The 12,350-nt window shown below is 37.3% G+C and overlaps 1 protein-coding gene and 1 long non-coding RNA gene across 2 annotated transcripts in view; both read right to left on the reverse strand.

Annotated features, from left to right (window-relative positions):
* The window catches only part of SH3GL2 (SH3 domain containing GRB2 like 2, endophilin A1), a 90,853-nt gene that overhangs the window by 30,092 nt on the left and 48,411 nt on the right, over nucleotides 1-12,350 (reverse strand). The gene's annotated exons all lie outside the window — the stretch shown is intronic.
* LOC146763869 (uncharacterized) overlaps nucleotides 1-12,350 on the reverse strand; it is a 60,499-nt gene continuing 48,149 nt past the window's right edge. Inside the window, exon 2 of the long non-coding RNA XR_014951251.1 lies at nucleotides 1-12,350. This exon is cut by the window's right edge and continues 32,428 nt beyond it. This is a non-coding gene — a long non-coding RNA (uncharacterized LOC146763869).

Below are 12,350 nucleotides of genomic sequence, written 5' to 3' on the forward strand. Positions count from 1 at the left end.
TTTTGCTATGTTTTTAACTAATTCACAAAGCAGACTTTTACTACTACAAGGGATATACAGATTTTTGAAAGATAAAATGAAAAAGACATTTTTGCTAATCTTAGCTAACAATTTGATGGAATCTTGATGAAAATGTGATTTTTAAAAAAATAACGGAATTTTTAATAACCCAAACAACAGAGGACACAGGTCCTTGCTCAAAGGATCTGTGGCAAGCTCAAACCTTGTAAAAATTTACACCATTAAGTATCTCAAGATATTTGCAGTCCTTTACAATCAGTCTTGAGACCAGGCTTACATAGCAGTCAGACCTCTGTGCCATTGCAGATCTAATTATATACACACCTGAAGTTTTACAGAAAAGAGGAATGTTTCTCTTCATGTACAAATTCAGTTGCTGCCTTCTGCCTGTAATTTTAACTGTTTATGAGAATTAACTATGGCAGTTTATAAAGTATGCAAGACCTGGCTGTGTAAGCTCACTAAAAAGTGAGGAAGGACCTTGAATTCTAAAAACTGTTTTGGAAGATGCAAATGGATTTGGAACTGCTTACATTTCTTATTTTTTACAAGAATATGAAAAGTGACAACAGATTCTTTTCAGAATTGCCTTTAACAGTTAATTCATTTTTATGGCCACTCCCTGCTTTCAGTGTCTGGAATTCCATCCAGTATGAAAGTGTTTTTAAACTCCTTAATTAAAGTGTTTGCAAACTCCATTAGCACATGCAGAAAACAAAACAAACAAAGCAGATTCTAATGTGCACATGCACATGTAAGTAGGCTACTTTCAGAGATGAGAGAAAATAAGTCTGAAAAATACTGAAGTCTTCACAAAAAAAAAGGTAAGATTTTATAAATGCTGCCATTTCATCTTTTCTAAGCCACACCAGAAGCATGTTCCTCTTAAAAATGAGCAATCACCTTTCAGACAGTGCACACTGAACAAAACCATACCTCCATAAAGGGAACAATATTCTCAACTAGGAGCACTGAAATGTAGACATGGGAATATACTGTTTGATGCTAAAGCCCCACCTGATTCTTTCAGCATTTAATGCAGGTGAAGAGCTATCTTACAAGTCTTTGTAGAAAGACAGCTGTATAATAATGTCAAGTTTAGTTACATAGCAATAGTTTATTTAGATTAGTTTATTTAATTTATGCCTATGGACTCTGCCTCCACATCTACAGGCAGCTCAGTGACATCTATTTTCTCCATTCTGTAGTATACAGCTGACATAAGACACATCATACAGTCCTTGCCACATGCACAGAGACTTTACAGCTTCTGTAAAACACATGGAGGTTACTACGTGCTACCTGCAACAGAGTAGTACCTGGCAGGAGAAGAGAGGGCATGAGAAAAAGCAAGGAAACCAAAGCATAATGGAGACAGGCCCTTCAGTCAGGTAATATATAACACACATGAATCAGCTTCCATTTTACAACGCAAGTTATTCTAACAGATGCTCTATGCTGCCCTATCAGTGGAAGACTCACTTCTTCTTTCATCTGTTTCCTTAAAAACATGTACATTGGGATGCCAAGCACTGATCTGCTTTATTCAAGGTTCTATCCCACAGGTATTACATTTCAGCAAAAAGTATATTTGTAATTACAGATTAAGATGAAGGGGACATGCAAAATAAAGCTCTTAAATGCATGGGATTCCCCTTCCATTTGAAATAAACTAATGAGAAATGTTTTAGAAGACAATCACCTTACTGCTTACTACAGCAGAAAGTAAAACTTTTTCTTCTCTCTGTCCTCCCCATGTTTTCCATAGTGGCAAGTATTAAAATATTTTATGAATTTTAGGATAAAAACACATTACAGTCTGCATGGGATATCAAAACATGTATGTTTTTTCTGCCCTTTATGTTAATCTGCTAATTAAATAGAGAACATTTATGTTCAATATGAAATTTACCACATGTTATTCTGTGGTAATGTAAAAATGCAAACCAGATGAGGCTTTCCAATGTCAGAATTCAAACACAACAACCACAAAAAAATATAGCAGTAGCCTCTTAATGTAATTAATGAATGAGACTAATCAGCCTGATTATCAGTGTGTTCAGAGCTACTGCCCATTTTGCAGACAATTAACATGTTCATTTCGCCCAAACAGTTTCAGCTTGTGGAGGTGAGTGGAAGAATAAGCTGGACTGTATTCTTAACAGCCTTGAGACATGTAGTTGACTTAAAAGAAACACAGACATAGAAAGGCCACTAAATACTTCATTGGTTTACTCTGCCTTGGAAGTTGCTTAGCAGTATACACAATCTGAAGTAAAAAACAATTCCTGAGTAGTCCTAAATGTTTTACACTGTTGTTTCTTGCTTTGAAATACTACATTCAAATTAGTTTCTGAAATAAACATGCAAGCAAAAATTATATTCAGAGATGGTCAGCTTTGAACATATTAATATGCTTTGTTGGTCTTGAACTGCCTTATTGCACCTTCCATTTAGAGAAAATCCTAAACCAGCCTGCACAAACCATTCAGTGACAGGCAGAAGCCCTTTGCATCTTCTCCAGTGCCACCTGATGGCTCTTGAGTCTATGAGGAGCACAGTCTTTGCACTGTAATCCGCTAGTGATGGTGTCTCATTTACACATAATTTAAAAAATATTTTAAACTCCTTTATCCTCACAGTCTTCAGAAAACCAGTAAACAAGGAAACCCTCTATTACAGCTGAAATTATATAAATATCTAAAGACACCACTTCTTCTCATATATGGGTGGGTGTCACTGTGTTTGGAATGTTTTTACAGTGAGGTGTACTCACTGAATGAGCACAACTTAAGCCAAGTCCTGCAATCACCTGCAACCAGATTTCAGCACACACACATTCTTCCCTACACCACATCAGTAGAAGAATGGATTAAGTAGGATCCCAGTCACCACTTCATCTTAGAGTAAGAATATTTGCAAAGTGCAAATTTTCTCAGCAGAAAGTTAGCAAAACTTGCTTTTTGGAAACACATTGTAGTTGCCAGAACTAATCTTTTACCACAGAGATCAGAATTAAAGTTCTCACTGGCTTTACAAAAGGAAAGCAGCAGAAGTGATGCAGTGTTAAACATACGACCTGCTTAGTGGATGGGGGAAGAAGGGCTGTGGATGTTGTCTACCTGGACTTTAGTAAAGTCATTGACACAATTTCACACAATATTCTCTGGGAGAAACCGGATAGGTGCATTTTTCACTGTGTGAAACACTGGCTGGATGGCTGGGTCCAGACAATGGTGGTGAAAGGAAGTTAAATCCAGGTGGTGGCTGGTCACCAGTGGGTATTTCTCAGGGCTCAGAACGGGGACCATTAGTATCTTAATGACAGATGAGGGTATTGAGTTCACCCTCAGTGAGTTTGCTGATGATACCAAGTGGAGCAGAAGGGAGGCTCTGCAGTGGGATCTGGGACAGCTGGATTGATGGGCCAAGGCTAAGTGGATGCAGTTCAACAAGGCCAAGTGCTGGGTCCCATCCTTTGGTTACAACAATCCCAGGCAGTACCACAGGCTGGGGGCAGAGTAATACAGGCATTAGAATACATATCAATACAGATAAATTTTTTTAAATTATAAAAAATACATAACTAGTATATATAATATATATGTAAATGTAGACATTTAAGTGCTAATATTCTCTCTTTTACTGTTAGCTAATGGCAATTCAAAATGAAGGATTTTAGTGGTAGAAAACTATCTAGAAATGAAACTACGTTGTACAGAGACAGATAAATCATACTGGATTTTGCAATACCTCATTTTTCATATTGCATTTATGCTGAATATGTCACTCACTTTGAAGTTGTGTAGACTGACGGACAATAAATATACTAAGTTTTGAATATGGATGAACTGCAAATAACATTTTCCATGTGACCCAATTCTTTAGCTACTCTGTGACTGGTGAGACACAGAAAAAGAAACCATTTTTATATCTTCTTAAAATATGCAGGAGTTGTGATGGATTTACAAATCTGTCATGTTGTGCCTCCTGATTATGGTCCAAGAATCTCATATCCAGACACTCTATGCCAATATAAACATGGACAAATGCTAAACAAGAGGTACAAAAAGAGATTATTGACACACAACTTTAGCAGCATTTTTCAAAAGCTAAAAGAACATCACATATAAGGACACTGTGAAAATTAGCTTGTTAGACACAATCTGACAAATTAAGGCAAAAAACTCTATGGATACACGGACTCTTGGTGCTCTCAAGACATACTTTTCACTTCTTATTTTTCAACCCTTATTCTACTATGATTATGTGGACCATGATCCATTGAATCCTGCTTGTATTACAAGTTTCAAAAGAGACATATGGGAAAGCAAGCTGGGGCTGTTGCAGTGATGGGAAAACAGGAGCTTGGAGAGGAATTCCTTCCAGCACCACAGAAATGTACAACTGGTTCTGGCCTTGTGAATGGGGACAGTAGTATGTGTGTGTGCAGAGGGTGGGGTGGAATTAGGATCTCCTTTTGAAGATGTCAAAAGATGGTAAAAATGCACAGCCCAAAGTCTTTTTTCTAAGAAGAAAAACTACCCCTATCTATACACTATCTCCTGTACTTCACAAACTTGAGGCAGCATCTATTTGTATAGATGTCAGAAAAATCACTACAAGCTCTTGTCCTGGTGGCCACCCAACCATTTGCTATATACCACAGCAGAATCTGTTCATGTGATAGTTTGCCATAAGTTACCTGACTTATTTTTTTACAGTTTTAGCAGCAGTACAACCTTTGCTGAGATAACCTGGTAGTGGACTCCATTCTCATGACTGATAACCCATTTTATTTAGTGAAAAGTGAGGGGATGAAAAGGCTTTTCTGCTCTACAGTTTATATTTCATTTTCAAGCTTATCTTACCACACCACAGCCATTCTGAGGGATAATGCTACCTTAAATTACTGAGGAAATTGAAGAAAGAATTACTGTGCTTAATGGAAAAGAGCATGTAATTTGCTCTTAAAACAAACATTTTACTTATCTTTAGGGGTAACTGATAAGTTTCTAATCCTCATTTGCTGTATGAAGTTCTTTTGTGAAGTTAGGATTTTTCCAATAGACTTTTTCTTAACATACAATGTTGCCTCTGTCAAGCAGAACAAAATGAAAAGTGAGAATTTCAAATGAGTGCTCCCTTCTCTTATACTGTGGGAGTGTCAGGGAAAAAAAAAAAAAGAAGGAGATTTAGGTATGAAAAAACACCCTAAAATAAAGACATTATGCACTAAATTTATCAATGACAAATTTAACAATCATCATAAAATTGGAAACTGGAAAAATAAATCAACACAAAACAATATAAGAAAGTTACATTTTTTTTATCCTGACACAGCAAACATTCCTATTTAAAATTCTGAAAAATTTTACCTCTAAATACTGCAGGACTGGGACCAGATCTATTTATATACAAATTACAGAGCTATCCATTTCTTGAAATGAGGCTGCTAATTTTTCTATGTCACTGTTCTTTGTGTGAAGAGTAGTACCTACTTCCTCAAGTTTTCTCTCTTTTGTATCCTGGAGCTGTATGTCTGCCTGGGGAGCACTGGGACTATTTTTATACACAGCATATACATCATCATGCCAGTTCAATCTGTCAGGACTGTATACTTGCCACTGCTGAGGCATTAGTGCTTAGGAGAGGTGTACCTCAATTTTGACATACAAAATGCAGAAAAAAGATACATCTAAAAACCTCTCATGTTCTTTATGAAGTTATAAAGCCTCCTGGAAGCTTCAGACAAAAGCAATAAAACTGAAGCTTTTAGGACACTGGCCATCTCATGTGATACAATCAAGGAAATGACTGATCTGAGCACTGTTCAAACAGGTCAAATGACACAGCATGATGTATCTCTGCTATGTAATATCTATCTTCTGTGTATCTCTCCTACCTAATCTCTTCTGTGTATCTCTTCCCTGCATCTCTTCTATGTAATAGTTTCTGATTCAGATGTCCTTTGCAAAGACAGTTAGGAACCCACAAGATCAGCACCATTAATAACTGCAGAAAGACTTTCGTTAGTTCAGAGCATCTGAGCAATACCTATAAACAGTAACTGCCAGTACACTATAGAGTATATTTCGGTATGTTTAAGAATTTCTCAAACAGTTTGAATTAAAATTTTGAAGCAAATGAAGGGAAGAAGGAACTAAAAGTGGAGGAGGTCCAAAATAAAATCTTAAGATCAGCTAAAGCATAAGAGAAATTTGAGTGGACAGTATATATTCAAGTAGGTAACTCTCAGCTTTTTCCACAGAATTTCTCTGCTACCTCAGAATACTAAAAATCCATTCATCTATAGCTTTTGATAGGGTAAATGACCAACCATTCTTACTCAGTTAAAGGCATTCTGGCTGTCATTACAGACTTTGCTGCTGCTAAGACCCATCAAATCTTACTTTCTTTTGTATGTAACTAAAAGCTATAAACTATGTATTTTGATTGTACTGAAATGTATGATAGCCTGCTTACCTAATTACAGGTTTTATTTTGAAAAAGATAAAGTAATAATCGTAATTTCATATTAAATCTGTCAGTCTTCTCAACAGAGAAAATGGTAATAAGGGTTTTTAGACAGGTCTTACTGCTTTGTGGATATTTTAGACAATTGATTCAGTGCAGTGCAAAGGACTGCTGGGTTTTATCCCAGACAGTATTTCTAAAAATTTTTAATGACTAAGCCAGTTAGTGAAACTTTTTTGTCTAGACATCCCACTCACATGCTTTCTTTTCAATTCTATATTCCTAATTATCCCATTGAAATACTTTCACCAACAGAGGCAATGAAATTTTAATTATGTGAAATGTTAAAATGTTAAGGGTGTTGACAAAGCTGTGAAATTGAAATTAGTATCAAATATATCCTGTTTGACACCACTGAGGCACATGTGAACGTCTGTACTGCATAATGCAGCCCCAAGGCAAACATACCCCGCTGTCTCTGGGAAAGCTGGCTCATCAATAAGAGCCGAGGTATGGTAGAGGTGATCACACAGAAGGCATTACAGGAAGGCAGAGGGGTGCAGCAAGCCTGGCATGCCTTGAAGGGCAGCCACCTCAGAGCACAAATAGGGTTTCCATACTGAGAACAGGCAAACACACCAGGTGTTTGGTTTGGCTAAGCAGGTACTGACAGCTGAGCTGCTATGAAACATAGGCAGTTGCAAAGAGGGAATGTAGGAATCTTGGCTCCATATACAGGGACACCATTGGAACTCTTCAGAGCTCAGCTGAAGCCAGAACTAGCAAAGAACACCAAGACATGAAGGAAAAGCTTCTTTCATCGTGTTAAAGAGACAAATGGAGACTCCTTGCTGACCAGGGTGGTAACAACTGTAAGGGATGTGGATAAGGCCAGAATGCTTAACATTCCTAATCTTGGTACTGATACTTTTTTATATTATCCCAGTATTTTGTAAGAAATTCCATTGTCTACATGATCAAGCAGATGAATGAAAAAATGGTTCCATCAGTCACAGAGGCTAATGGTTCATACTCTGCCTATAGGCTGACAAAAATTAGATGTGATCAAGGGTCTTTCCTGGAATCTCACCATCTGATAATCACCTTTTTATAAATTTTTATAATTAAATATTAGTTAAATATTAGTAGTTAAATATGTAGAGAAGGAGAAATTTTAAGAAAGCGGTGTATAACTAAGCCCCAGCTGCAATGCAGAGCTACAAAAGCATCACCTCAAAATGCATGCAGAAATAGACATCTGCTGGTTTCAAGGCTGACAATCACTACGCACCACAGGTTAATATAAAGTTTAAGAAAAACAGTACATTTTTACTAATTTATAAACTGAAAGTACAACAAAAAAGAAAGGAGTTCTAAGATTCAAAACTATGGGCATTGAAAAATCCTGAAAACAATTGCCTTTTTAATACTTGCACTCCTAATACTGATGCCTGTTATAAACCCTAGGAGATAAGACAGGTCCCTCAAATGAGTGAAGAGTGAACTTTTTCATGGTTTTTCTTAAAAGAGCACTAATTATTTTAAGAAATGGTGAAGTCTTGCCCAGAAAGCTCCCTAAATCATGCAAACACTCTTATTCAAGAAAAGCAAGGAACATATGCTTTATTTTCAAAATCTACCTGTAATCAATTTATATTATAAAAAACAAAACAACAACAAAACACTCCTATATAGATGTAAGCTATATTTAAGTCAGGATTGCAAAGACAGGAGACAGTATTCATCATATAGACGTTTTAACCATGTATTTAATAACCACTACTGCACAGAATTCACCATAGTTTTATTGCAACAATTCAGAAGTAAAATGTGTCATGATTCAAAATTTGTTTCACTCTTTCTTACACCTGTACAATTTTATTTTTTATGATTATTACTCTCTCAGAGAAGAATATAGAAGTTTATATAGAAGTTTATAGAAGTTTAGATCCTTTATCCACATCACAACTGAGTTTTGTTTTTCTGCAAGCACTCTCAATGGCAGCTAAAGAGCAGAAAAGTTGCAGGTATGCAGGTAGAAGAGATGCAAGTATAGATCCATTCTGACACAGCTTTCCCACCAAAGTTTGGATTTGAGGGATATTCTCTGAGGTATGATGACAGGTCAGCCTCAGCTGTTGTAGTTTTGTTTGGGAAGATGTCAGATAAGCCATGAGTCATATAAGAGATATTATACAATGCTGTGAAAAAAACTCCAGCAAAACAGGATTAAGGGGGGGAAAAAGAACAAAAATTCTTAATCTCTGTGGATAAATTTTGAAGCACCTTAGAACAGTCCCAGTACTAATACAAAATGGATACTGAAATAGTTTTTCTGCACAAACCTTTCCACTGCTGAAGTAATTGTTTACTTTTTCTTACTCCAAGCAGGAGGTACAGGGTGTTTTTAAAAGGTATCTTTTAAAATAGCAGGTACTATAAGAATACTTGACATTCAGCTCCATAAAGTTCCAGCTATAAGGAGCTCTCTTAGCTGTCCATACTGTACCACTGGCCTATGGCAAAATAACAATCCAGTGTCCAGTTCTCATGGAACTCTACTCTTCCCCTTGAGCTTCCTCTGTAGTTTTTTTACTGTCTACACGTAACTGTTCTGTTTTCAGCCATTCTACATGCCTATATTTCCTTTCTTGGAATCCCTGCTGCTCTGTACTGCAGACATTTCTCTCCCACCCTCTCAGAGATCTTTCTCCCTAAAACAAATGGGTGAAAAAAATATTGTTATCTGCCACTGATTCCACCTGCTGAAATATTTTACTAACTACAATTCTGGTGAACAATCTATGTACAGCAGAAATTACCCTAGAGAAAGAGAAATCACAAACACTGAAGCTCCAAATATGCAATTTGCTGCTCTTATGACACAGAAGGAAATGCACTGAAATCCTCAAATTGGCTGTGCTGTTTGATCATACTTATACATGATTTCCAAATAGAGAGTTGCAAAGATGTGACAGAATGATTTTTATTAAATCATAGCATAATATCTTAATATAAATTAGTTTCATAAAGAAAGAATAATAAATTAACATAAAAACATACATAGTAATTGTATATCTGAAACTTTTACATGTACTGTAAGCATCAAACATGCTGTAACTAGCAACCTTACTTAGCAATATTACATCACCCTAGTTGTTTGTTTTACACATGAAACATGTGCACAGAGGAAATTAAGAAACCTACTGCAAGATGATATTGAAATGTTTTAATACCTGTGTCAAGTCTCAGCCAATCATCAGTGCTACATTCATCGCTTTGGCACATTATTTCACCTGTGGATATTAGTTTCTCAGTTCCAATCAAGTCCAAAGGCAGAGATACCTTCCACTAGAACAGGCTTCTGAAAACTCCATCCAATCTGGCCCTAAATGCTTCTAGGGATGGGGCATGCACAACTTCAGTGGGAAACCTGTGCCAGTGTCTCATCACCCTCACAGTAAAAGATCCCTTCCTAATATCTAATCTAAACCTACTCTCACTTTCAGTTTGAAGCCATTTCCTCTTGTCCTGTCACTATGGTCTTGTAAGGAGTCTCTCTCTGTGTTTCTTGCAGCTCCCTTCAGATACAGGAAGGCCACAATTAGGTCACTCCAAAGCATTCTCTTCCCCAGGGTGTTTGATCCCAGTTCCTCAGACTTCCCTCACAGCACAGGTGCTCCATCCTTCTGATCAATTTGGTGCCAGTCCACCAACTGGTCAATATCCTTCCTGTGCTGGGGACCCCAGAGCTGGACACAGCAATCCAGGTGGGGTCTTGCCGTAGGAAAAGCCATGCTTGATGTCTCAAATACCTCCTGATCCTCCCTGTGTCTTAGCACAGATTTTAGGTGGATCTGTTCCATGATCTTCACAGGCATAAAGGGGAAGGTGTCAGGCTCTCATTTCTACCCTTTTTGAAGATGAGTAAAATCTTTCACTCTTTCCAGTCCCCTGAGATTTTGCATGACTGCTACAGCTTTTCAAATGTAAGGGAGAGCAGCTTGGCAACTACATCAGTGAATTTCCTCAGGACTCTGAGATGTAGCTCAACAAGTCACACAGATTTATGCATACTCAGGTTCCTCATGTGATCATGAGTCCTTTCCTTTCCTTTCCTTTCCTTTCCTTTCCCTTTCCTTTCCTTTCCTTTCCTTTCCTTTCCTTTCCTTTCCTTTCCTTTCCTTTCCTTTCCTTTCCTTTCCTTTCCTTTCCTTTCCTTTCCTTTCCTTTCCTTTCCTTTCCTTTCCTTTCCTTTCCTTTCCTTTCCTTTCCTTTCCTTTCCTTTCCCTTCCCTTCCCTTCCCTTCCCTTCCCTTCCCTTCCCTTCCCTTCCCCTTTCCATTTCCATTTCCATTTCCATTTCCATTTCCATTTCCATTTCCATCCCTTTCTTTCCCTTTCCTTTCTGTTATCATACCTGAATGAGACCTTCTTACTCTTTATGTCTCTTGCCAATTTCAGGTCAGCATTGCCTTGGCCTTCTTCACCCCATCCCTCCACAACTGAACCTAGAGATCTCTACACCCTTCCCAGTTCTTTGTTTTCACTGTCTGCATTTGCTTATCTTCCTTTAGTTTGACCAGAAGTTCCCTACTCAGCCATGCCAGTCTCTTGACTTCTTTGCCTGAATTCTTGCTCCTGGGGATTGCCAGCTCTTGTACTCTATGGAAGACTTCCTTAAAGATCTGCAAGCTCTGTTCTGCCCTCTTCTCCCTGAAGGCAGTTTTCCAGGGGATCCTATTGACTATCTCCTTAAAGAGATAAATTCTACTTTTCTTAAGTTCAGGGGCCTAACTTTATTTCTTACCTGATTTGCATTCTTCAGGACTGTAGCTCTGACTCCTCCCTTCTTACAGGGACACCATTACCATGAATCTCTGTTACAGACAGTTTCTCAAAATAACTCTGTGTTCATTGAACTTTAAATTGCATAATAAGGATGTACAGTCTTGCAATGGCTGTTGTCAATTTTACCAGTTACTATTAGCAACAGGGAGACCTTGTAAGCATTCTTTGATATTCAAGATGATGATAGTGAAGACCTTATTTTCTTGCACAGTACCACCATTATGTGAAGTTCTCAATCCATTATTTTAAAGACACAGATCATAATTTGCTATTATCTGATGTAGATATTAGAGACATGTTAAAAGTCTTTATGTCTGAAGACTCTTCAGGACGAACTATGCTCCAGTTTTGTCTTGCAAGATGCTGTCTTTGTACCTGGGTTTAGGGCAAACTTAATCCTCTGCTTAAAAAATTGTAGATACACCTCTGTACACAGCTATAAAAACTTTGGTGGAGCTATGATTCAGAGAATATTAGCATTGAGCCTTTTTTCATAATCAGGACACGGCTCTTTCCCCATCACAGATGGTGGTAGGTAATCTAACTCTTGGATTTGCCACTGATTCATCTGAAGTTCACCACACTGCTATCATCTAACACTACTAAACTCACAGGTTTTTTAGAACTTTGAAAACCCCACGTACAGACTTTTCAGAGAGTAGCTATAAAATAAAATTAAAAACAGGAGTAGATGCTTAAATGTCATTTTGTAACAAACAACTAAAGACATATGCAGCATCTCAAACTAGGTTCAAGGACAGTTCTGCAACACTTTTCAAAACTCTAATGTCATTATACTAATCTTGAACTGTAAGTAAAGTCACTGTAACATTGTTTCTAAGAAACACAAGCTCAAATTTTACCCGTTCTGACTTATGAAATAAAATATAGATTTACTGGGGAGCAAAAAACATTGAACAGAAATATAAAGGCAATAAATACAACATCCAAAAATACACATAAAAAAGAAAAGCATTTAGTCTCAAACAGGTGAAAAAAATT

The sequence above is a fragment of the Lonchura striata genome, chromosome Z, assembly GCF_050655825.1.
Source record: "Lonchura striata isolate lonStrDom1 chromosome Z, ASM5065582v1, whole genome shotgun sequence".
In the NCBI taxonomy this organism is placed as follows: domain Eukaryota; kingdom Metazoa; phylum Chordata; class Aves; order Passeriformes; family Estrildidae; genus Lonchura; species Lonchura striata.